The sequence below is a fragment of the Sciurus carolinensis genome, chromosome 7 (assembly GCF_902686445.1).
Source record: "Sciurus carolinensis chromosome 7, mSciCar1.2, whole genome shotgun sequence".
Classification (NCBI taxonomy): Eukaryota; Metazoa; Chordata; class Mammalia; order Rodentia; family Sciuridae; genus Sciurus; species Sciurus carolinensis.
This window is the reverse complement of record NC_062219.1, coordinates 81,797,175-81,823,627: the sequence shown is the minus strand read 5'-3', so window position 1 is coordinate 81,823,627 and position 26,453 is coordinate 81,797,175. Positions and strand designations below refer to the sequence as shown.

Below are 26,453 nucleotides of genomic sequence, written 5' to 3'. Positions count from 1 at the left end.
TCTCCCTGTCTTAATTGCTTTAGAGGAAACAAAAATTCAGGTAACCAACAGTATTTTAATTTACTCCATATAATATAGTTTCAATTTTAATCAAACCCCCAAATAATTTTGAAAGTCAACTGTATGCACAGTATTATATGTCATGCTAAAAAGAGTGCAAAACTATTAGAAGGCTCTTGTGAGAGAAAAAAGAAAATGTGTGTAGAGCTTGTCTGTAAACTGTAAGAATGTTTAAATGTCAGTTATAATAATTATCATCACTGTAACATAACAGATACCCTGTTTCCCCAAATTAACAATCCTACTGGGGGATATAGATAGTTAAATAATTGGTTCTATAAAGTCTGGAATGAGCAAAGAAACATGTTTTGAGGGATTCATAAGGGGGAACAGAGTTAATTCTATTTAGAAAACTCGAAAGACTTCTTAGATGATGTAGCATATAGACTAATTTATTGATTTTAAGAGGTTTACAGAGTCATTCCAGGTTTTTCTCACTTATTTTCATATCTTTTTTCCAATACCAGTTTTAAAATGTAGCCAATTAAGAGACAGTAATTATTTTTTAAAGAAATCTACTTTGAGTTAAAAAAAATTATTTTAATCTAGAACCCACGGTATCATTTTCTGCTTCTTTACTTGTGAAGTAAAACAACAGTGAAAGAAGTAACTCTATAATATACAACACCAACTTCAAGTTTCCTTATTTGTATATATGCTATATGTAATCTTAGGCTTAAAAGTCTTACCAGGATTAAAACATTTTGCTGCAACCACTACTTTATGCCTCTGATGGGTAAAGACTACATCTGAACTTATAATAGCCACTTATCTTAAGCCCAAGTTAATTACAGTGTCCCCTGGAGAAGAGAGTTTTCATAAATTATTAATGACCTGATTTTTAAAAAATGCTTTCAGCAAATGTGAAAATAGAAAATCCTGTAATTTCTTTGTTGATTTATGATAATAAGAAAAAAAGCTGATGCATTCTTCTACAGAAAAAGTGGGTTTAGAGAATAGTTCTGATAGCATTGCACATGATAAAGTATCAGAAAGGCCAATAGGCAGCCCCCTTGCTAAGAGAAAAAAACTATTTAAATGTGTTCATCTGCTGAATTACTCAGTAACTCCAAGTGATTTTCAAACTGGGAGGCAGACTACAGCCATTAAATTCATAAAGTTTAGGTCCATCTTGAACAGGAACATAACAAAAGACAGGAATCTCTCTAACCCTGCACTTCCAGTGAAACCTGGAGTTAGGCTTTGCATGGTACAAGTCATTAACTAAATGTGCCAAAAAACTGAACTTCAGATGATCTTCCATGGAGATTGACCAAAAACTTCTTTAACTGGGATTCCAAATGACTCTGGAGATCTTCAGGTGATAGATGTTTGGCATTGTAAGGGTGGACACCCTGGGACAGGTTGTTTCTTCACCTCTTCTGGCTCAGTCACCACTGGCTCTTCTTCTTTTTTGTATTGTGACCAAAATCCTCTGCATTCTGCACCAAGACCATCCACATGAAACCTCTTCTAGGTATGCAGGTGTCCTGGACACAGACAGCAAAACCATCTGTGAGAAGAGCCAGGGCCCTCACAGCTGCTCTCACAGCTGACAGTGATGTGCCCACGCCAGCAAGTGGGTTCCACAAAGAATTATTTTTCTAAGTTACATTTTATAAAACTGCCAAGTTGTTTACCTTTGGAATGCTCCTTCCCAAAAGAAGTCAGAGTGTTAAATATGTGTATTTGTGTTCATTCTGAAATTATTTCTAGCTAGTTGGGTACACTTTAGCTTATGGGAAGTCTACAGTTATGTTTCTTTCCATAGATTTAAAAATAAAAAAAATAAAATAAAATAAAAAGAAAGGCATCAAGCAACCCCTTCTGACCCTGAACTTGTGTTCTACTGCCCTGGTTAAGGAGGAAGACTCACTAACCATGGCGTCCTCATCCTCTCATTAAAAGCAGAATAAATGTACATGCTGCCTTGGTTCACAGAATATGGCTCTAGGGGGCCACAGGTAATAGAGGTTAGGACTGAGGCTCTGAATAAATCAGCTTCTCCTTCTAAAAAGCCAACTAACATAACAGTCAAACCAACTTGTATGTATAATATATACTGATGTGTTGTATTTGTTATGTTTTTTATGTGTGTGATTGAATAAAAAATTTTGATTAGAGCTGACTTTTCCACTGCATTCGTCATCACAATATTGTGTATTCTCTCTGGGAATGGTGATAGTTCTTAGATTTCTCTTTCTCTCTTTCTTTTTTTTTTTCCCCCTAGTGCTTACACCAATCTCTGGATATTATTTAGCCACTAAGAAAGACTTGATTTTCTGTCTGATTCATTACTATATTGTTTCAAAGCAATGTAGATGCATTTTATCAAAGAGAATTTCCACCAAGTAGAGCAAGTTTTGTTGAGTATTAATAATAAAATTAGAGGTATGTTTCTAAAGGGAAGAATATTTTTCACTAAGTAATAATAAAATTTTGGGGGCAGGATTGTGGCTCAGTGGTAGAGCTCTTGCCTAACATGTGTAAGACACTGGGTTTGATCCTCAGCACCACATAAAAATAATTAAATAAAATAAAGATATTGTGGTCCATCTACAACTAAAAATTTTTTCTAAAATAATAATAAAATTTTGATAAGGAGGGGTTAAGATGGTGCTATCTCAGGTTCATTCTGAAATGACAAATCATTGCTTAGTTAACATGTAGAGGTACAAGTTTATTTTTTCACTGCAGCACCCTATTGACTATAGAATGTCTGCTTGGTCTCCAGTTACTCACTCCACCACTCCTGCTAGGTAACTGGTTAATACACTATGAATACCCAAATATGGCTACATCCTTGAATATGCCATGTTTTCAGTTCTTTGAATTTTGGTATCCCTCTCCAATGTTTTTCTGGCATTTGTAGTGTTTGACTCAATTGGAGGACTGCAACATGCTTCAGCAATAATTGCTGCCCTGTTCATTAATTGCCTAACAGATTTTTATTGAGAACTGTGACATATTGAGTGACTGTACTCAACCCTTCATTTCCCAACATTGATATTGCTCATCCATGTTCTCAGCCTGGGCTAAAAAGGGCAGAGTGTACTGTACTTGCCTGCCTCTCGACTTTGGGCTTAGCTATGTGACTTACATTGGAGAATGGGATGTTAACAGACATGATGCAAGTGAAAACTTGATATGGGCTTCTAATCCTGACCTTGTCATGAGAAAAATGTCATCTGGATAGTGTCTGAAAAAGGAGACATATGGACCAACCTAGAGCTTAGGGCCAAATCAGCTGAAATGCAGACAACTCACCAATGCATGAATAAGAAATGAGTACTTGGTTTTGAAAACCATTAATTTTTTTTTTTTTTTTTTTTTTTTTTTTTTGTGGTGATCCTGGGGATTGAACCCAGGGCCTTGATCTTGTGAGGCAAACACTCTACCAACTGAGCTATATCCCCAGCCCAACCATTAAGTTTTAACATGATTTGTTACCCTGGGTAAACTGATTCAGTAGACAACTCTGGGCTGTACAGTTTTAGTCACTTTTATCTTAAAATTCTGTAGACTTTGGGCTTATAGGATAGAAACTTATAGTGTTCTAATCTAATTGAATGTAGAATTTATTTATTGGACATAGATAGAATTATACATATTAGGAGCAACTATAGAGATTGTTGTCAGAATTTGATAATATAAAGATGAGAGAGAAAGAGGAGCCAGTTAACTAATTAGGTAGGAACTTGTAGGTTCCCCTTAGTTTTGTAGAACTCCAAAATCCATTTTGTTATGGTAACCAACAATTTATGAACCTCACAGGAGTTGATACATAATAACCAACTTCAAAAAAAAACTAATGTACAAGTCAGCAAATGCTTTCTTGTTTCATGATGAGAATATTTATTTCTAGTGACCGTAAACATGTCTACTCTCCTAGATACTTTTCCTGTTACCAGGCACCAGGGAAGGAGAACCATTGCATAGATTTGACTGTATATATAAGATAACTACTAAATATAGTGGCTTAAACAAGAAGTGTATGTTTCTCCTATATTAAAAAAACTCTCAGTACACTGTTCACTGCTGAGTAATCAAACACTGACTTTCCTGTTTTCTCTGTTCCACCATCTTCAGCAAGTAGCTTTCATCTTCAAAATTGTTTGAAAGCACAAATGCTAAATCTCCATCCATTACCTCCATAATCCATGGGGCATGGCAAAGGGAAGTGGGTAGGCACAAGAGGAAGGTAGTCGATCTCCACTGTTTTCACTTAGACTGTATTGACTAGAACTTGTGATCATAACTGTACAGTCTGAAATTTTAATCTTTAAACACATGTTTGTATTGCTGTCCTAAATTAAATCATTGTTCTGCTGCTAAGGATAAAGGAGAAAACAGGTGTTGGAGAAAACAGCTGGCAACCTCTGCTTATCATCTCTCTCTCATTCTAATTATCTATTTCAAGTCTCCAAGGAACTTAAATTAGATATATTGTACTAACATTGATGTGTGTGATAATTTTTCCTGAAATCCAATTATTAAATTGATAGAATATCTTATTGGCTTTTTAAAATATGGTAATTATATCAATTTTCCTAATGAGAACAAAATCAGAACATTGCGAGTTATGTAGGTTAGGGTAAAGCCTTCTAAATTACTTTTGCCCCACAAAAGGTATTGATGTTTTTGAGATTAAAATACAGTCATTTGTAACTTAATGGGACAAGCATACATTCTGAGAAATGTGTTGTTGAGTGATTTTGTCATTGCACATTCCATTTAATGGAATGTTCTTATACAAACCTAGGTGGTGACTTACTATACACCTACATGGTTTAGCCTATTTTTCCTAGGCTACAAAACTGTATAGTATATTACTGTATTGAATGTCATAGGCCAATTTCAACACAATGGTATTTGTGTATCAAAACATAAAAAAGGTAAAGGAAAAGTAGAACATAAAAGAAAAAATAGTACACCTGTATAGGCACTTAACCATGAATGGAGCTTGCAGGACTGGAAGTTGCTCTGAGTGAGTGACAGAATGAGTCAATGTGAAGGCCTAGGACATTTCTGTATACTACTATAGTGTATGTGTGTGTGTGTGGGGGGGAGACACATACACACATACACACACACATACACACACACGCACATACACACACACTGGGGATTGAACCCATGGCCCCATACATGCTAGCCCAGTGCTCTACCACTGAGCTACATCCCAGCCTTTTTTTATATTTATTTTGAGGCAAGCTATCACTAAATTGCCCTGACTGACCTTGAACTTGTCATTCTCCTACCTCAGCCTCCCCTGTAGCTGAGATTATAGCTGCGTGCCACCACACCATACTGTACTATTGTAGACTTCTAAAGACTGTATGCTTAAGCTAATTAAACTTATTTTAAAATTTCTTTCTTCAATAATAATCTTAGTTTACCATAACTTCTGTTTTATAAACTTTTAAATCTTTTAACTTTCTCTTTTGTAATAACCCTTAACTTAAAACACAAATATATTATACAGCTGTATAAAACTTTTTCTTTGTATCCATATTCTTTATGCTTTTTATATTTCTATTTTTATTTTCTTTTTAAGCTTTATTGTCAAAAACTAAGACACAAACACACACTTTGGCCTAAGCCTATTCAGGGTTGGAATTATCAATATTACCATTTTCCACCTCTGTCTTCAATCCCCTTGGAAGGTCTTCAAGTGCAAACACACGTGGAACAATCACTCCTGTGACAAGGCCTTCTGCTGGAACACCTCCTGGAGGACCTTCCTGTGGCTGTTTAATAGTTAATTTTTTTCTTTTTGTAAATAGAAGAAGTGTATTCTAACATAACAATAATGGTATGGTAAACACATAAACCAGTAACAGTCATTTATTATCATCATCAGGCATTATGTACTGTACATAAATATATGTGCTATATTTTTATACTACTGCGGCATGGCAAGTTTGTCTACTGCAGTATCACACAAGGAATGCCTTGCACTACAACATTAAGAGGGCTACATCGCCACTAAGTGACAGGAATTTTTCTGCTCCATCATAATCTTATGGAACCACTGTTGTACTAATGTGGTCTGTCATTGACCAAAAGGCTTCTGCTCTGGTCCCACCTCTTTGTAGTTAGTCTTTAGTCTCTTTGCTTGAACTAGTCTATTGTCAAAGTTTTCTAATCAGGATGATTTAAACCAGCTTAATGACTGCTTCCAGCCATTGTGTGTTGATTTTGTTTTTTCAATTTTTATTGGCACATAATAATTATGCATAATAGTGGAATTCATTGTGACATGTTAATACTTGCACATAACATCATATGGTCAGTTTATTCCCATGTACCTCCCCTTCCTTCTCTTCCCCCTCCCTCTGATCCTCTTCATCTGCTCTATTATTCTTTCAATGTCATAAGATTCATATTTTTCCTTTTTTTCTATCTACCATATGTGAGGGAAAATATATGAACCGTTACTTCTTGACTTTCTGAGTCTGACTTTTTTTATTTAACATTATGCTCTCCAGTTTCATTCATTTTCCTTCAAATGATATTTGTTTCTGTAGCTGAATGAAACTCCATTGCATATACCCCATTTCCTTTATACATTCATCTGTTGATGGACACCTAGATTCATTCCATAACTTGACTATTGTGAATTCACTGTTATAAACTTGGTCATGCATGTATCACTAAAGTATACTGACTTTCATTCTTTTGGACAAATATTGAAAATTATTATAGCAGGTCACGTGGTGGTTCCATTCCTGGTCTTTTGAGGAAACTTCATACTACTTTCCATAGTGTTTGTACTAATTTAGGATCCCACCAAAAGTGTAGAATATTTCTTTCTTCCCTACATTCTTGCCAACATTTATTATTATTTGTATTCTTCATGATTACCATTCTAACTAGGGTGACATGAAATCCCAATGTAGTTTTGATTTGCATTTCCCTCACTGCTAGAGATATTGAACATTTTTCACATATTTGTTGTCCATTTTTACTTCTTTTGATTAGTTTATTTGCCCATTTACTGATTGGGTCATTTTTTTTTTTTTTTTTTTTTTTGGTGGGGGTGTTAAGTGTTGATTTTAATTAGTTGGTTTACCAAGGATTATCTCACTTCTTAGTTTTGGGGACACACATGTCTTTCAAATACTTCTAACATGGGCTATATTCCTCAACCCAAAGAAAAGCTGTCTACATACAGGATTTGAAACAAACTTCCAGGCACTCTTTAATTTCTAAAGATACATAATTCAGAATCATAGCCTCAGATGTGAAGGGAAAAAATAGAGACACACTTTGTAGTCTGTTTCTTAGACTTGCTTTTGAAATCAAGGGTTTTGCCTCCTGTATTGCCCCTGGAGGACTTAAATATAGAAATTTGTTGAATTTTTAAAAATCATTTTTCTTATAAGCAAATGCTTTATGTGCTAAATATAGACATACTATATATAACACTATGTACTATATATATACATATATATCTTTATGTGCTATATATGTATTTATGTATTTATATAAAGCTAAATACATACTATATATTATACTGTATATTATATATATTATACATATATATGCTTTCTGTGCATTATATGTATTTACTATAGAATTATATGTATTTACTATAGAATTATATGTATTTATACTATAGAATATAGTATAAACAGTATATATATATTTAGCACATAAGCTATATCTATATTTACTATATGTTTTATTAGCTTTAGATAGCACATGAGTTCCTTTGTAGTTGCTTAGGGTTACTATTGGTAATAATAAAATTACTACATTTCATTAAAGCTTAGACATCATTAGTTTTAGGACAATCCTGACTCCTGCCATGCGAAATATGAAGAAAATGTACATCTCAGAATCAGTGAAATAAAATTTAGCAGAATTTTTAATTACAGTATAAAATATAAACTACAGATTGAAAAGCTGTAAGTAGAGGAATATGTAAAACTTGGGTTTTAGAGCTGGGAATTAAAGAATTAGAAACCTTCAATTCTAGAAAACAGGAAATACGTTTTTAGTTTGAAAAACATAGCTTAGGTGTATCTAAGAATTATTAGTTTATGTGCATCAAAGGATTATGCACATAAGCTAATAACTCTTTATACTTAGAGGCTTCAAGAAGGTAATGGCTACCAGAAGAATGAGAAATTATACTCCATTTATGCATGACGTGTCAAAATGCATTCTACTGTCATGTGTAACTAATTAGAACAAATAAAAAAAGAAGATAATGACTGAAAGTAAAACTAAACATTTTAAAGGCATTGAGTTAGCAAACTGCTGTTTAACTGCCCTTACCAAGTTCTCAGAACTATCAAAGAGAAGTGAAGTTTTGGTTTTCTTCTGTTCTTAATTTTTTCTGGATCCTCCCTTTAGTTTATCATAGAACATATCTAGTAAATTACCTGCTATAGATGATGTGGATCAGTATAGCGCTTAAAGGCTACTGTATGGAGTTTTAATTTCAGTATCTCTTCAAAATTCTCTGTTTTTCAAAATTCAGTTGTCTCCCCAAATTCTTTGAATTCTCCTATTGTCCCTAATTCAATCAAGAAGAATAACAGGGGCTGGGGAGATAGCTCAGTAGGTACAGTGCTTGCCTTGTAAGCACAAGGCCCTGGGTTCGATCCCCAGCACCCCCCCAAAAAAAAAAAGAAGAATAACAGCATTTACTCTGTGTCAGGCACTCGCTTAAGAAGTGGGGATATGGTGAGAAGAAACTCTCCTGGCCCTCAAACAAGCAGTTCAACAGAGAAGGCAGGTTTAATCATGCTGCAATAGCATTCACACAACTTGCATTTTTCATACTGAGTCCAAAGGAGGGCTTAATCAGCTCTGGTTAAGAGTTTGGGAAAAGATACAGTAACTGGATTTTTAAAAAAAAGGAAAAATTTATTACGGCTACCAGGTGACAGAGTGATGGATGCACTTCAGGCAGAGCAAACAGCATGGGCACATATTGTTTCCATGTTTGTCTCACCTGCCAGACCTCAAGCAAAGACCTTAACCTTCATTATTGACCAACACCCAATGCAGTGTGGACACTATTTAGCAAGTGATTTATCAGTAGCAATAAGATGAGTGATTTGATCCTGAGAATATTGAGACTGGTCAAAAAATACTTCCATGCCTCTAAAAAATGTGTAAGCTTGAGAATCATTTGGAATGCTTGTTCCTAAGCATCAGTTTCTGCTTCTAGAGTGGGGACTAAAAATTTGCATTCTAAATAAGCCCTACCCCCAACATGGTGACTCTGATATAGGTGGTCAATGGAGCACAGAGGTGTCAGTGGAAAGGAATTTGTGGATACTTACATCCTGGTTTTATCAACCACCTGCAGCTCACCAGATATACCTTGAGGTGCACCCCATGTCAGTCATCAAAAGGCTTTTTAATAAGGCTTAACCTGTGCCGCTCAAACCTGTAAGTTAATTTTCTGGCTAATATGCTAAGAGGAAAATAAATCTGCCTCCTGAGATTTAACAGGTCTTCTTGATTTTAAAATATTAGCATGTTTTTCAAGTACTCTGAAGCTGAAAGATGCTAAAAAAAAAAAAAAGCTCTCAGATTAGTCATTTCTCTTAAAAAAAAAAAAAGTTTCCAGTGGCATAATACTTACTTAGCTTGAAAGATGAAAATTTCCACCTAAGGCAGTTTTCCTGTATTTTGTAATCATCTATGGGAATTGATGCCAACTCTACCTTTTAAAGACATTGAATGAAACATTTCTAAACTGAGTCTAAAATTCCAACATGCCTTTAACACCCACTTGCTCTAATTTAACTCCATTTGTCTCTCTTATTTTCTTGAGCATTCCAGCTGTTAAGATTAAATCTAATTTTTGTATGTCAGCCCATGTCAAAGCAAGCCTTAATCCTTTTAATGTTAACCTATCACTGGCTCAGAGCTGCTTTGTATCAACAGATATAACCACATTTCCAAACCTGCAGGCACAACTTGTGATTATGAACGCTTGCATGCTAGACCTGCCCTGTAATAGTACCTGGTGGAGAATGGAAGTCTGTGTGGGGTGGATCAGATCGAGCCCCATTCAAGTGCTTTGCTTATAGAAATAGAAAAGTCTTGGTTTTATGGTAGCACTGGAGAAATATTGGAAAGTGTTGGCTATCATCTAGTCCTGTTTATTTTTTAGTATAAGATTCAAATGGTATGGAGAAAGGCACACAGTTAGTGGCAGAGGTGCTAAAACCAGAAGCAGACAAGGAAACCTTAAAATCCACAGACTAAAACTTTGTCAGTGAAGTTACAGGTCATTTACTTACTTCTCTCTCTTGAGTTAAATTGATTTCAAAACAAAACAAAACAAAACTAGTACTGCTCTTATTTTTTTCACTGAGACAATCTTTTTTGTATCTAAGAGTCAACTATGTCTTGAAAGTTTGGCATGGAATTTTTCTTTGATGCTTTCTGACCTGATGTATCTTAAATTTAGAATGGCTGTGATGTGGGAGCAACTTGCAGTGCAATATAGGTGACTTTTGTTTACTGAAATATTTAGCTTTGTTATAGTAGCATGTTAATCAAGAATTCTGTTTATGGGAAGATCACCAAATGAAGATAAACTTCATTGCCATTTTCTATTATATACTATATGTGATGTAATTTGAGTTTTAGGAAGAGATATCAATTATACAAAAACAGTGATAAATATACTTTTAAATGAATGTGAAGAGACATTATAAATAAACCAGACACATGAAGTGTCCACCTTAAAAAGCTAATATGTAATGGAAAAGGATTCAAAAGAAATATTATTTTATCCATATTATGAAACTCCATAGTGGGGTAAAAAGAATGTCACTTTGTTTTGTTTTTTTCCCCCAGAACAGTTCACATCCTAAGGAGGAAGAATAACATCAATATTAGTAACAATATTTGCTATATGAAAAATAATTTCAAAGTCCTATGAGACCTCTAGGGGAGAGTAATTAATTTTGCTTTGGAAGCTGGGAGGCCTTCAAGAGAACTGTGATGTCTGAAACCTGTGCAGGGTGAATAATAAAAGTGCCAGTTGGTGACTTTTACAGTATAAATGCAGTAACATGTCATTCCTTTTCTCTTCTGAACATTGAAAAATATCTTTTATTAAGTTCATTTAAAGTAATTATTCCTATGAAATTAACTTCTTACTTCCCATTTTCTCCAGCTGAGATAATATATCTTTTTTTAATTTACTGTTTTGTCAGTCTATTAGACTTGTTTTATATAATTCATCATAATATATTTTTCTACATCACCTATTTAGACACAAGTTTCTTGCAAAAGTCTGTGTCTACATTTTTCTCTAGAAGAGCCACTTTATTTTCTTGCATGTATCTCACATTCCTCTTTTCCTCCTTTCTCCTTATCTAATTTTCTCCCTTTTTAATAATATTTCAGTACTCAAGCATCAAAGACTGGGAACTACAATATATACTGGCATGTTTATTTTTTTCTCCTACATATACTCTTTTACTTGCAAAGATAAAGATCAGTATGCAGTGATCATAAATACTATTTGCATTCACAAAGGTGAGAAAACTAAAGTTATCAAGGACAGGGACACCTTGTGATGAATTTAGAAACAAAATTCCCAACTGACTGCCTAGATAGGTGCTCATTACATCAGTGATTTGTTCAACATTTTAAATGCTTGTTTCACGACCTTCAAGTTCACAGAGAAAGGTATATGATTTGAGGTTCTGAGAAGAAGGAGTTAAAAGGAAGAAAATCTTCGAGGATTAGATTGCTCTCCAGGGATTTGGAAATGAGGCAGAAGATCTGAAGATGAAAGGAAAGATTTGATTCTGCACTGAATTACACATTTTGAAAGAAATTAGAGTGTAATTTTGTTCAGCTATAGATAAGGATCCACAGCCTAAATTAGTAAAGTTCTTATAACTATTATCTTTTAAAATCATCATTAAAAAGTGTTTCTAAAATTATGTCAGTTGTGAACAATCACATTGAGGTACATGTGTAATATGGAAGACCCTGAAGAAAGAAAGAAAAAAAGCAGCAGCGGCAAACACTGCACATTAAACATCAGCTCCAAAAGAAGGAAATCTAAAAGGCATGTCATTGCATTATCTCTTTTCTTCTCAGTCACTGGTAGAAGGAAAGGCATAACTCACTGCTGTCATGCTTGGTTTACTTTGGCTTTACAAAAGCATCAACATTCTGCTGGTAGGGCACCTTGGATTCTCTTATCCTACTTCTCAGAGGAAGGTCACGTTTAATCAGGCCCCCAAATCAACATTTTGGTAACACCCTAGAGCCATTTGTCACATTTGACCTTGACTCAGTCTCTGGGAATAGCCTCAACCCAAGTTAAATAAACTTGGCATTCAAGCTGGGCCAATTAGTGTGATTGCTGTCCACTGGTTAGAGATTCCAGAGAGGATCTGCCCCCCTACCAAAAAAAAAAAATCATGGTCTTTCTTCAGTACTAAGTAAATACCTAATTAACCTGATTTCCAAGTGCATACCTGATGTGCAGGCCTCTGGTGCAAACAGTGACTGGAACTCATGTACCTGCCTATACCTGCACCCAGAAAATCTCTCCAACAGCAGTAAAGGTCGATGGAGCAGGCCTCCAGGCAGGGAGTATCAGCCCTCCAGAACTCTGGAACGAGAGAGAAGATAGCAGAATCTGAATGGTAGATGTGTCGCAGAAAGCTCAGTCCTTGTCCCCGATGCCAATCCTATAATGAGGACATGGTTTTGAGAAAAAGGAAAAAGGAGATTTACTGCTATGCTAGCAATGGAGAAATACCGGGGACTCCTGTCCCAGAGGTTGTAATTCTGCCCATCAGCAGAAACAGGGGACTTTTGAAGACGTGATTCAAAGGCTACATTCTCTGTTGGAGTTGTAATTCACTTGTTAATTTGGGAGGTGGTCACTTCTGAGATCTTCGGGTACCATTCCCCAAGTCTGAATTACTTTATTCCTATGGTGGGTGTGAACTCAAGGACAGATAAATCTAAGATGGGGAACTGTTTCCCCTGAGATTAGGGAGGGAGAGAGGAAGAGAAAGAAACAGGTCCATTTTAAACAAAAGTTGCAGTAGTACAGCAGCAAGGGCTACATTCAAAGCATAAAGTGAATCACTGTTACAAATGAATGTGTGATAACTGATTTAACAGATCCAAGAAAACTAAATAATAAGCCATCAGTGGGAAAAGTTTAGAGGCACCTTAATCTGTACAGCAGTATTTGTAAAGGTTCAGGGATTCTTGGCCACAGTAATTCTGGAAGTGCAATACAGGAAAGTCTTTAAAAAAAAAAAAAGATTGGTGAAAATTCATTTAAAAAAGAACCTATGTTACTTCTACTTCTTTCTGAAGCTCCACTATAATCACAGCCTAGGTTTCTACTGAATTGTTTTGTTTCAAGGAATAAATTCTAAGTGATCCAAACAAAAAACAATCAACTAAACAAATTAAAACATATTTTAACATATTTTATGTCGAAACCTCCTCCTGGGTACTTTTTAAAATTTTTTACTATTGTAAATAGTATATTTAAAACTTTTTTCATTTACTAGCTGTTGCTAGTTAACAAAAATGTCCACTGATTTTGGTTACTAATCTTGTAACTGGTAACTTTGCAAAAACTTTGTTTTATTGGGTTATTTCCCTAAATGGTTAGTCTAAATTATTATTTAGAATTTGGGCAGAATTACTTTGGGTTTTCCATTTTGTAGACAATCATGTTACACTGAATGATGATAATGTACTTTCTTCCTAATTTCTTATGGTATTTTTTTTCTTATGTCTTGTTGTACTGGCTGTGATATTTGGAACAATGTTGAATACTGATGGTTATACTGGTAGTGATTATAATGGTTTAACATTGATTATCATGTTTGCTATAAATTTTCTATACATAATTTCAACCTGAAGAAATTCCTGTTCATGGGATAGGTCTATAGCTCAGTGGCAGAGCACTTGCCTAGCACATGTGAGGCACTGGGTTTGATCCTTAGCACCACATAAGAAATAAAATGAAATAAAGGCATATACAACTACATTTTTTGGCAGGGAGAGTACTGGGGATTGAACTTAGGGGCACTTGGCCACTGAGCCACATCCCTAGCCCTAATTCATATTTCATATTTTATTTAGAGACAGGGTCTTGCTGAGTTGCTTAGCACGTTAATTTGCTGAGGCTGGCTTTGAACTCGTGATGTCCTGCCTCAGCCTCCTGACCTGTTGGAATTACAGGCATGTGCCACAGCACCAGCCCCCCCCCCCAAATTTTTTAATAAATAATTTTATTTATTTATTTTTATTTTACAGACTGCATTTTGATTCATTGTACACAAATGGGGTACAACTTTTTGTTTCTATTGTTGTGCATGATGTAGATTCATACCATTTGTGTAATCATACATTTACATAGGGTAATGATGTCTGTCTCATTTAGGACCAGACTTCCTTAACAAGACTCCCAAAGCACAAGAAATCAAAGCAAGAATCAATAAATGGGATGGATTCAAACTAAAAACTTTTTCTCAGTAAAGGATACAATCATTAATGTGAAAAGAGAGCCTACAGAGTGGGAGAAAATCTTTTCCACATGCACTTCAGATAGAGCACTAATCTACAAAATTTATAAAGAACTTACAAAACTTTACACCAAAAACACAAAGAACCCAATCAATAAATGGCCAAGGAACTAGACAGACACTTTACAGAAGGTACACAGGCGATTAATAAGTATATGAAAAAGTGTTCAACATCTCTAGTAATTAGAGAAATGCAAATTAAAACCACTCTAAGATTTTGTTTTACTCCAATCAGAATGGCTATTATCAAGAATGCAAACAATAGTAGATGTTGGTGTGGATTTGGGGGAAAAGGTACCCTCATACATTGCTAATGGAGTTGCAAATTGGTGCAACCAGTTTGGAAAGCAGTATGGAGATTCCTCAGAAAACTTGGAATGGCCCCACCTTTTGACCCAGTTATCCCATTCCTTGATTTATACCCAAAGGACTTGAAATTAGTATACTACAGAAATGCAGCCACATCAATGTTTACAGCAGCTCAATTCACAATAGGTAGATTGTGGAACCAAAAAAAATTTTTTTAAGAAAGAAATTCCTGTTCAAAACTTGTTCATTGAGAATTTGTATCAAAAATTATCATTAAATATTATCAACTGTTTATTATGTACCTAAGAAAATCATATTTTCTCATTTTAAACTCCAATATATTACATTTCTTAATATTTTTTCCAAAGTTAAATCAGCTGGTATTTCAGTAAAGATCTATTGGCTTTTTTTTTTACATCAAAGAATCTAATTTGCTTTTTCTCTTTTAGATTTTTTGTACTTGCATTGATAAGATTGGCTTGTTTTTTCCCCCTTTCTCCTACTCTCTCTACCTTTGCTAACACAATAAATTAGGTATGCAAATGAACTGGTAAGTCTTCTCTTCATTCTACTGATTGAAAGGTTAGGTTTAGAATTATCTTTCTTTGAATGTCTTACTGCACTCTCCTGAGAAATCATTAGGGGCTGTTATTTTCCTTTGAAGGAGAATTATGAACTTATTGATGACCATTCTGATTTTTGAGTCAGTTCTGTTAACTCAATAGTATTTTGTTCATCCCACTGAGTTTTTTCAATGGTTTATCATTAATTATATTTGATCTCTGCTGCCTCATTAGTATACCCTCTTTTCCTTTCCTGATTTTTAAAATAATATCTTTTTTCCTTAGTCAATTAATCTTGCCTGTCTGTTGATCTCATTAGTTTATTCAAAAAAACTAACTTATCAACTCTTCGTTTTGTTGATCCTAAACCATGAAATTTTTACTTCATTCTTTTTTGTTCTTGTCTTTATTATTTTACTCCTTCTACATTTTCTGGGTTTATTTTGCTTTTCTCTTTCTAACATCTTAAGATAAATGCTTAGACCACCGATTTTGAGTTTTGCATATTTCTAATATATAAATGCTTTAGACTTGAAGTTTCCCTACAAGTTTTTCAGTACTTTTACTATTGCACAGTTGCTTCTGCAGTTATTTGTGCTTTTGTTCATAGTCGCATGTTTACATGGGTGCTAATCATTTTTTATTGTGATTTCATGAACTTCAGAATTCTGTGAAAATTCTTTAAGGCCTGCATTTAATTTAAAGTGTATTTCTTCATAAGAGTAGTACCTGGGTCATTGGTCATTACCACCCCAGGATCCCTTTAAACTCAATTTTTAAGGGATGGGGGTATAGCTCAGTGGTAGAGCACTTACCTAGCATGTGCCAGGCCTTGGGTTTGATCCCCAGTACTGCACAAAAACATCCCCCCCCACACACACAATTTGTACTTTAGCTTTTTCCAAGCAATATAAATTTCAGTGACAAACCCATAGAAATACGGCTTTTGGTTTAGAGAGCTTGAGTGGAGCTTTCTGTTCCATTCTGTTCCATTCAAAGATAAAGCGGAGACAGCTGTTTTTCCTTCCGTGGGTCCCATTTGCTATCTTGTTCACCCACTGTGGGTATCATGCTTCAAGGAGTTCTGGTTTTGTGTTCATGTCTCTGATTCTGCCTTCTACTCTACTCTGATTCCTAGCTTTGGCTTCTGTTCCTTAAACACATGGCCAATTAAAACCCAGACTTGAGGCTATTATAATTGGCAGATGCCCTCAGGGATAATGCCAGCTCCAGGGCTTGGCTAATCCTCATGGAGTCACACTTTCTCATTGTTTGTCTCCTCTAGTTCTACTTCTTTACTTCTAGCTCAGCTATGTTCTGAAAAAGATTAAAAAATAATTGCTTTGTATTATTTTTCTTGTTCCTGAAGGGATATCTCTGCACATGTGGTGGGCCATATTCTGGAGACTAAAGACCCAGTTTATGGTACTTTTTGTTGAAGCTTATAAAAATCCCAGATCAGTTTGCCCTAAATAACAGAGACAAAATTAGACACTCCAGAAATATAGTGATTTTTCTGTTTAGTTTGATTCGGCATATAAATTATATCATCAAAGCTTTAGAGTACTTCTGTCTCTTCACTTTGCCTTGTATGTCAGCTTCAATCCAAAGTGATCTTTCTCCCTGACATGGTCATGAAATGGCTCCAACTACTTGTTGAGCTTCATACTTCTTTGTCCACATTTACCATTCCCATTCCAAACCCTCAAATGAGTTTCCCAAACTTATTTTGCTTGTTTAGTATGTTTTGAGGTAAAAAGGGAAATCCTCAGATAGGAAAAAGGAATTTTGTCTGAAAATGGTATGACTTTTTAAGAAACAAAACAAAGAGCAGAACATTGTAAGGGAGAGAGGTCTATACTATGGCAAAGGAGATGTGTTCATTCTGATGAACTAACACTATGCAGGGCTTGAACTTGGGGATCATTCTCCCAAAACTGCATGGCTACCACATGAATGGGAAGCAAGAGAATAAATATAAGACAGTCATGCCCTCATCAGTCAAGTTTATCGTACTCCTCTAATCCAATTTCATATACGCAGAGATTCTACACACATAAAGATGGAATATGTAATGACCATGATCACTGAGGATCCTTTCCTGTCTCCAAGTGATTACACAAATACAGAAAACCAGGGGAGATGCTGGTTAGTTACACATTAATCTTTTCCTTCTGCACCCTAATACTGCTATCAAGCATTACCTTTCAATATCCATCAAGCACTCAGATCTGGGTAGACTCAGATCTTCTCTGCCATTCATGCCAGCAAATAGAGACCTTGACTCTGTTCATTAGGACCCAAAATAGAGTGCCCAGATTCCTGGTCTTTCTCATCCCTTACCTCCTTTCCTCTCTGTTGTTTCCTGTCCTCTGAAACAGCTTTATTATCTATTTTCTGTTCCATTCTTCACTTAGAACAAACAAACAAAAAAACAGGTTTATTGAAATAAATTCACATATCAATATATTCCCCCATTTAATCACTTAATAGTCTCCAGTATATTCACAGAATTGTGCAGTGATTGTCACAATCCATTTTATAGCATATTTATTGTGGAATGAGACAGACATCATTACCCTATGTACATATATGATTGCACAAATGGTATAAATCTACATCGTGTACAACCATAGAAACAAAATGATGTACTCCATTTGTGTACAATGAATCAAAATGCAGCCTGTAAAAAATAAAAAATAAATAATATTTTTAAATAAAGCATATTTATCATGCCAAAAAGAAACCCCCTACCCATTAGCAGTTATTTTCCATTTTCCCCAGCTCCCCATCTTGCTGAAGACCTAGACAGCTACTGACTTACTGCTGTATATATAGATTTACCCATTCTGGACATTCCACATAAATGGAGATATGTAATAGGTAGTCTTTTGTATCTGGTTTCTCTTAACTTAGCATAATAATTTGTAGTTTACTTATTCTATAGCATGTATTAGTAGTTAATTCCTTTTTTGGCTGAGTAACTTTCCATTATTAGAACATTCCATTATGTGCACATGCTACATTTTGTTTATTAACTCACCAGTTGATGGACATCTGAGTTGTTTTTAGTTTGGGGCTATTATGAATAATACTGCTCTCAAGTTTTGCATAAATGACTCTGTTTGGACAAATTTTTCATTTATCTTGGGTAAATTCCTAGGAGTAGAATTATTATATTGCATATTAAGTTTAACTTCTTAAGAAACTGCCAAATTGTTTTCCAAAGAAGCTGCACTGTTTCATATTTGTACCAACAATGTTATGTTGGTTCCAGTTCCTCTATATCTTCACCAAAACTTGTTACTATTTGTCTTTTGAATTGTGGTCATTCTGTTGGGTGTGTAGTGGGAAGCATGTGTTTTAAATTTTTTAATTAGTGGATTACATTTAAAACTTGGAAGAAAAATCTGAGAATTTGGGCTTTGTGGAAACATCCAGATTTTCTAATACTGGGTCTCAGTCTTCCACGGTGACAATTGGCTGTTACTGTGTATACGATTACTATTTTCTCCAGAATAGCATGTTCTTTCCAGTTTTCTAGAGTCACATTGTGACTGAGTGTCAGTTCCTATTTTAGTTGTACTGTTGATTTTTCTGGAGGTAAGAAATGTTTTGTGTCCTCATGTATTTAGAGAAGTGGAAAAGAGATGGAAATTGAGAAGACATTATAAGTTAAGAAAAGGAGGAGATGCTGGGTACAGTGACACACACCTGAAATCTCAGTATCTCAGGAGGCTGAGGCAAGAGGATTACAAGTTCAAAGCCAGCCTCAGCAACTTAGCAAGGCTATAAGCAACTTAGGAAGACCCTGTCTCCAAATAAAGGAATAAGGGCTGAGAATGTAACCCAGTGGTTAAGCACCTCTGGGTTCAATCCCCAGTACAAAAAAAAAAAAAAAAAAAGGTAGGAGAGAACAAAACTCTTTGTGGAATTAGAGACTGTGTGTATGTGTGTAATATGCAAAGTTGCCATTGTCAAAAGAATGTAATTTAAGACATCATTATGAACAAACTATAGAAAGACAGTGCATAGTAGGAATTTTAACTGAGAAAAATAATAAATTTCAATGAAATTTAATTCTGAAAACAGATAAGGAATTCTACCATGAAAAGTAGTTTATTATTTTTTTAATGCAAGGGAATTTATAAATACTTCACAATATATTTTTATTATTTGGATTTCAGGAAAAAGTGTTTCTTTGGGAAGGAATAATCCACCCCACATAAGCTAAAACCAATTTGTAGAACTGGACATTCTGGGAAGCCCCCTTGCCCACAATTTCAGAATCAAAGACTAAATTCTAAAAATGGTTTTCCAGCTTCAAATATTTTCTTAAATAAACTAATGTTGTTTACATTGTCTCTCTTAATTAATGCTAATAGAATGAATGAAGAGTTATCAAAAATCATATAGCAGTATGATACTGAAAGCAAAATGAGACATGTTGGAAAATTAGATTTCTTCAATGCCTTGTTACTCTAAATATAAAACCAAACTATGTTTAGCAGTACCTATATTTGGGAACATCTGTTCTCCATTATGAAATGGAATAAAACTATTGTTCTCACTTAAGGGATTCAAGAATGAATTTTGTTCTGTCCATTTCAAAGGGAAATGCAAAATCTAATGCATGTTGTATAGAAAAAAAGATGTTAGTTTTCTAATTTCAAATCAGAAGAATTGGAATTAGACAGTTTTCAGTTAATCTGTTTAGTTTGGGTTCAATATATAATCCAAAATTCATGCCTAAGTTGTTGCATGTTTACATTATGCAATGCACTTCTAATTTAGTTCTAATTTAGCATAGCTAAAGAATGTTTGATTCTATTTCTGGAAGTTAAATGTATACTTAGGCTACTGAACACATATTATATACCTGGATTTTCAAAGGTTTTGGGTTTTTGATCACCTGTCTAAAAGGAAACTGTTCAGGGATTTTCCGTATTTCTTTATGATCCAGCCCAGATCATCAGAATGAGAGAATGCAAGACAGTTCCGAACACTCAGAAATAGAGTCCTCATTTGCTGAAAATAGTGCAAAATGGACGAGTGGGAACTGGGAACTTGTCAAGGGAGAAGGTAGTGGCCCAACATTGATTTTAGTCGGTAGGATGGAAGCTCAGCATGCAGATATTTGAGATGATAGAGTAGATAACGAAGGGTGGCCAGAAAAAAGTCTCAACTTTTGTTTTCTTCCTTGCTTACTGAGAGTGGTTTATGGCTACGTACCTCATGGATTGTTCTTCCGCACCTTATTCTACAGCAGCCCTTCTCTTGAGCCAGTGTATGTAGAACTGTTTCCAGAGGTGGCAGGGCCTATTTCTGGCAGAGAGGTCAAAATGTGTCTTGTAGCTAATTATATATCAGTGTTTACAAGAGAGAGGTCCCCGATTCTAATCCCTGCAGCGATTGGCCTGTGCTTCCGAAATATGCACTTTGATTACTCCTTTTATCTTAGCATGAAGAGTTGGAACTGGCATTTATTAGCTATAAAGTTATTCACTCCACTTTAAATCCAACTACAGTGCTCAACTTCATAACCTCCTGTGGCAGTGGGTTTCACAGGTTGGCTAAATGTGGCACAAAGTGATAGTTTCTTCCACTTGCTCTAAATTTACCAGCCATTAATTCCACCAGATGACATTTTATTCTTCAGTGACATTATGGAACATTCAGTTCTTTGGCTGAGAGTACAAACAAAACCCTCTGTCAGGCTCTCAGATGCTAAATAATCACCACTTGCCATTTTCCCTTTTAATATGTTAGCCTGTTTTGATTGACTCGAAGAAAACCTTTAAATTCTTCCTAATTTGCCTTTATTGTATTCAGATTTTACTCTACTCTCCCAGTCTTTCAAGAATCATTTCAAATGGTATTTATTATTAGTTATACTCATAAGGTGCCCTATTTTGTAGGGGTAGAATTCATTTGTGGAAATAGTACTCTTAAAAATATCCAGTGTCTTGTGAAGGTGGGGCCTTACAATAAGTTACCTGTGGCCATCACTTTATCCAAGAAGTAGGCAACAGGATGTGTAACATGATTTTAGAGCAACTGAATTGATTCTGTGCCTCCCACCTTCTCCCTCCCCCGTCTTCCATACACTCTGATTTATGAAACTCCTCCATAGGGGCTCAGTTCCTCTGATCCCTGTTCCAACTAAAACTCCCTCAGAGAGAGGTCTTATTTAAGCTACTGTCAGCCACTTTCTCCTGGGCACAAATTATGATGATGTATGATGTCTCTTTTCCTTTAAATCAGTTGTTTTCAAATCTTGTCCTGCAGATCCTAGAGTTCCAAGATGCTATCATAGGGATAAGAAGAGATCAGATGGGCTGGTTATCAATCACAGCAACCCTGCAATTTCTGACTGTAGATATCTCACTATAAAATTTCATTTAATAAGGCTTTACATTATTGTCATTATTCTTGCATCTCTGCATTAAATTCTCAGATTAAGACTGGTGGCATGAGGCCAAGGGTGAGCCTCTGATACTTCAGTGTCATTTATTCTGAGCAAATTCTCTCACATTCCACATCCTCCCATGTGGTCCTTGCCCTGACTCAGGTTCACTGTCCAGTAGTTCTTTGCTTCCTTCCTAGATTGCAGTCCAAAGCCACTCTCCTGCCTCCTATATAACTCTTCTGCTTGCTCCACTAAGGAAAAAAATAATAATAAATGAGACTAGGGAGAGAAATGAAAAAGTGCTATTTATATGCTATCACTGCTTCCTTTCTAAAATACAGTACTTGGAGAACATCATTGTCCTTAGGAGCTTTGGAATAGATTCCTCAACAGGCAAAAATGTTTGTTACATCACAAAATCAAAAACTTCAAGAGACCATGCTACTAGTAAACAAAATTTAAGAATGAAGAAAAACTGGTATAAGTTAAAATCTGGGTATGAGGAGATGCAAAAGGACTTAGGCAGCCAGGGCAAGATAGCTCATGAGGAGATCAGAGGCAGGGCCAGAAAAAAGGAATAAAAAGAGGGTCTCCGGATGAGGTCAACTTCATGCTTGATGAAAATGCTTGTGGACACAAGCAGGGGACCCAATCAAACAGACATTTCTGTACTCATACTCCTAAGTAGGAGAACCAATAGGAAAACAAAGCCAGACGTGTGGACAGAGGGGGCACCCATCAATAATAGTGAGATAATAGTGAGGAGCACAGTGGACAGGGGAGGAGACAGGAGAGGAGGAAATTCCAGAGACCATAAAAAGAACAGGCCAAAACTCCCCCACCAGATTCCCAGCTCTGGGCCCCCTTCTCTTTGGAGAAGTCTATCTCTGTATCTCTGCCGCCTTTGTAATAAACCTACCTCTTGCTTGCTTATCTCTGTGTCCTGTTCTTCAGTTCTTTGCTGAATGGAGACAACAAACCCAGCACTCCTAGACAATAACAGGTATAAGTTAAATAATTTAGATGTAAGTAAAATGGAAAGTAAAGAGATTATCAGACTGGTGGAAGCTAATTTATTTTTTTAGCTTTGAAAGAATTAAAAAGTTATCTAAAATGATTTAAAGATTTAACTCCACAAGATTGAAAATTTCTATACAGTGAAAAAATAGCAAAACTAAAATTAAAACAAAAGAATAAATGATCTTGGGAAAGCATTATATAAAATTTGGCTAAGGATTATATAATGTAGATAGATATTCTATCAAGTCTGATTATTAACCACAGAAACCAACTCATGCTAATTGAAATATTTAAAAAGAATTTGTTGGGATATGATGTAGCTTGCAAGACTAAAGACTAAAAAAAATAAAATAAAATTAGGTCTTGGTATTAATGAGAAGCAAGGGACACATATAAATGTGGGAAGCTCTCCTGGCTGTGTAGTCTGTCAGAAAACTGTGGGGACCATGGTGTGACTTTCATCCGTTTCTATTCTTGTTTCATTCTTCTCAAAATTCAAATTCCAGGGAGTATATAATTGATCAGGAAGTGGGAGGGGACATGCTTGTTGCTAGTCCAGTATAGAAAGCAGCAGAAGTGGGAGAGTTACCAAAGGACAAGCGACATGCTAAAGAAAAAGGTCTTCTAGCAGGCAAAAGAAATAAATGTGCACCATGGGTCCCATTCAGATTTTTAGAAAAACATAAAGAAAGAAAAATAAATAAATAAATAAATAAATAAATAAAGGTTGGGTCATGAACTGATGATTTGTAAAAGATGTGATACAATGCAATATAGATCAGGAAAATATTCAGACCTTACATAAAACAACATATCAAAAAAAGCAAACAAAAAGAGGGAGAGAAAAGCAACTTTTGTTTTAACCATTAAAAGCACAATACTCTTCAAAAGTTAAACATAGAATTACCATTTGACCCAGCAATTCCACCTCTTAGTGTGTATCTAAGTGATTTGAAACAGATACTTTGTACACCAGTGTTCACAGGAGCATTATTCACAAAAACAAAAAGGTGGAAGTTCCCCAAATAAACATGGGCAAATGAATGGATAAACTGTGATATATGCATATAATAGAGTTTTATTCATCCTAAAAAAGGAATGGAATTCTGATACATGCTACAACATGGATGAACCTTGAAAACATTTTGCTAACTGAAATAAGCCAAACATAGATAACAAATACTGTATGATCCCTCTAAGATGTAGTAGGTTTCATAGAGACAGAAAGTAGAATAAAGATTACCAGAGGCTTAGTGGAGGGGAGAATCAGGAGTTATTGTTTAAAGGATTCAGAGTTTCCATTTGGGATAATGAAAAAGTTATGGAAAAGGATAATTTAGTTCATTGTACTAAATGTTCTTAAGGCCATGAATTGCATACTAAAAATGGTGAAAGGGTGCATTTTGTGTTATATACATTTTACCACAATTTTTGGAAAAATTAATAACACTTTTTAGGATTAAGTTGCATTTAGTGCATTTATACTGAGAATGGCAGTATAAATCAATACATTTTTAACAAACCCCCAAAATATTCCTTTTTAGCTATCCTATTCCTAAGAAAATAATCTTAAAGTAGAAAAAGTTATTTGCATGAAAATGATTATAGAAGGATCAAAAAGTAATAAACAAAAGATAAACTTAAATGTGCAGAATGAAGGGAAATATGCCCCAGTTAATCAATGAAACATTATGTAACGGTTTTAAAAATATACTGATTATAAGACAATGTTTATGATGTATTATTAAGTAGAAAGGATTATAAATTGGCTTTATCCTATTATAATTCAACATGCATGAATGCAAACTTTCATGGTAAATTGAAAGAATTTTGATAAACATTTTTCTTTTAAAATTTTTTCTCAACTTTTGTTGTTATTTTGTCTAAATAATAAATGATGGTAATATTTAGCATCAAACAATACTAAAAAATATTTGAAAATTAACCATGTTACAAAAGATAGAAAAGAAATAAAATTCTTAAATATTTATAGTAGAGATTATGAGGAATATTGAAAAGCAAACTTCTTGTCTATCATCTTATTATAAAACCAAAGATATTTAAATGACACCTATATATCAACTAGACTCATACTAAGAATCAACTTACAAAAGCCTTACTCATAAAACTACACATATTCTTTTAGGGCTAGAAAGAACCTGGGGACTTATGTAATGTGGTTATATTATAAAATGCACATTTTACAGAGCAATGGAAAGGAAAAATAAATTGTGAGACCAAGTGGAAAAGGTTTTACAGATGATACTGGCAAAAAGAAGACAGGATAATAAAGCAGAATGTCTCAGGAAGAGTCTCTGTTGTAAAAATCTTCAGAGAAGGTACTTTCCACAAGAAGGCAGAGAAGAGTATCAGGATACTAAAAATCCTCAGCTTTTAGGATCAGAATAATTAGATGTAACATCAACTGGCATTATTTGGGATTTAATAAATTCTTAATAAATTGGAGCTATTGGGAGAAAATATGTGAAGGTTTTTCACTGTTGTTGTTTTGTTCTTATTATTGTCCTTTGTTGTTTTGAGTTAGGGTGTCCCTGTGTTGCCCAGATTAATCTTGAACTCAGGAGCTCAAGTGATCCTCCTGCCTCAGCCTCCCAAATGCTGGGATTTAAAAGAGGCTCTTAAAAATCAAGCTGCCCTTGTTAGGTAGCTAGTCAGCCATGAATGGGTGAGCATTGAAAAGACAATGAAGGGCACTAAAAGCCACAGGGAGCCTTACCTGACAGATAAGCACCTGGCAGATGAGGGCTGGGTATGTCAAAACCTTCCCCAACCAGCCTGAAGTAGCTACAAAAGATGAGACCTTTATCCCCTCAGTCACCTAAAAAGAATTTGGAGATCATATCTCTCAGGGGGAAATGAGGCAGGAGGTTAAGGATGAAAAGATGGCAGAATGTGCCAAGCCACTGGGTGGTCACAGGACAATACATCTGCTTGCATCACCCACCTTACCATAGGATTTCTGTCCTGGCTCAATAGTACCACCCACATTGCCATAGCAACTCCAGTCACAAGTTCTGTGGAGGGCTTATCACCACAGCACTCCTGCCACAAGGTCTAGTTAGGTGAAAATAAATAACCAGTGGGAACAAATGGGGCAGGGTCTCCAATCCGGTCCACAGGAAGGGGCTATAAAATGATTTGCTCAGAGCCATTCTCTCTCACTTGTTTTATGGAGTATACTTTCACTTTCAATAAATCTATGCTTGGGGTGCTTTTCCTGTGTGTTGTCCTTAATTCTTTGTTCAAGATCCAAGAAACAGGACCTCAGCTGAACCTTCCACTGGTAACATTACCATTTTTAAATCATCTGCTATTTCCTTTGGCTTATCTCAGGGGGAAAGTTTACCTTGACTCATGGTTTCAGAGATTCAGTTCATGGTCAGCCCACTACATTGCTCTGGGCCCAACATGAAGCAAAGCACCATGATGAAAGAGCTTGGTGAAGGAGAACTCAGTACATGCCAGCCAGGAAGGAGAGAAAGAGAAAGAAAAAGAGATATCTAAAGGTTTTGT

General features: G+C 35.3%; 1 long non-coding RNA gene across 1 annotated transcript; it reads right to left on the bottom strand.

Moving 5' to 3' along the window:
• Window positions 1–482: 482 nt before the first annotated feature.
• On the bottom strand, window positions 483–20,815 carry LOC124988364 (uncharacterized). Its single transcript, XR_007109421.1, has 4 exons — window positions 20,723–20,815; window positions 12,537–12,673; window positions 5,693–5,810; window positions 483–1,550 (listed from the first exon to the last, which is right to left on the bottom strand). It is a non-coding gene; the product is annotated as an uncharacterized LOC124988364 (long non-coding RNA).
• Window positions 20,816–26,453: the final 5,638 nt, after the last annotated feature.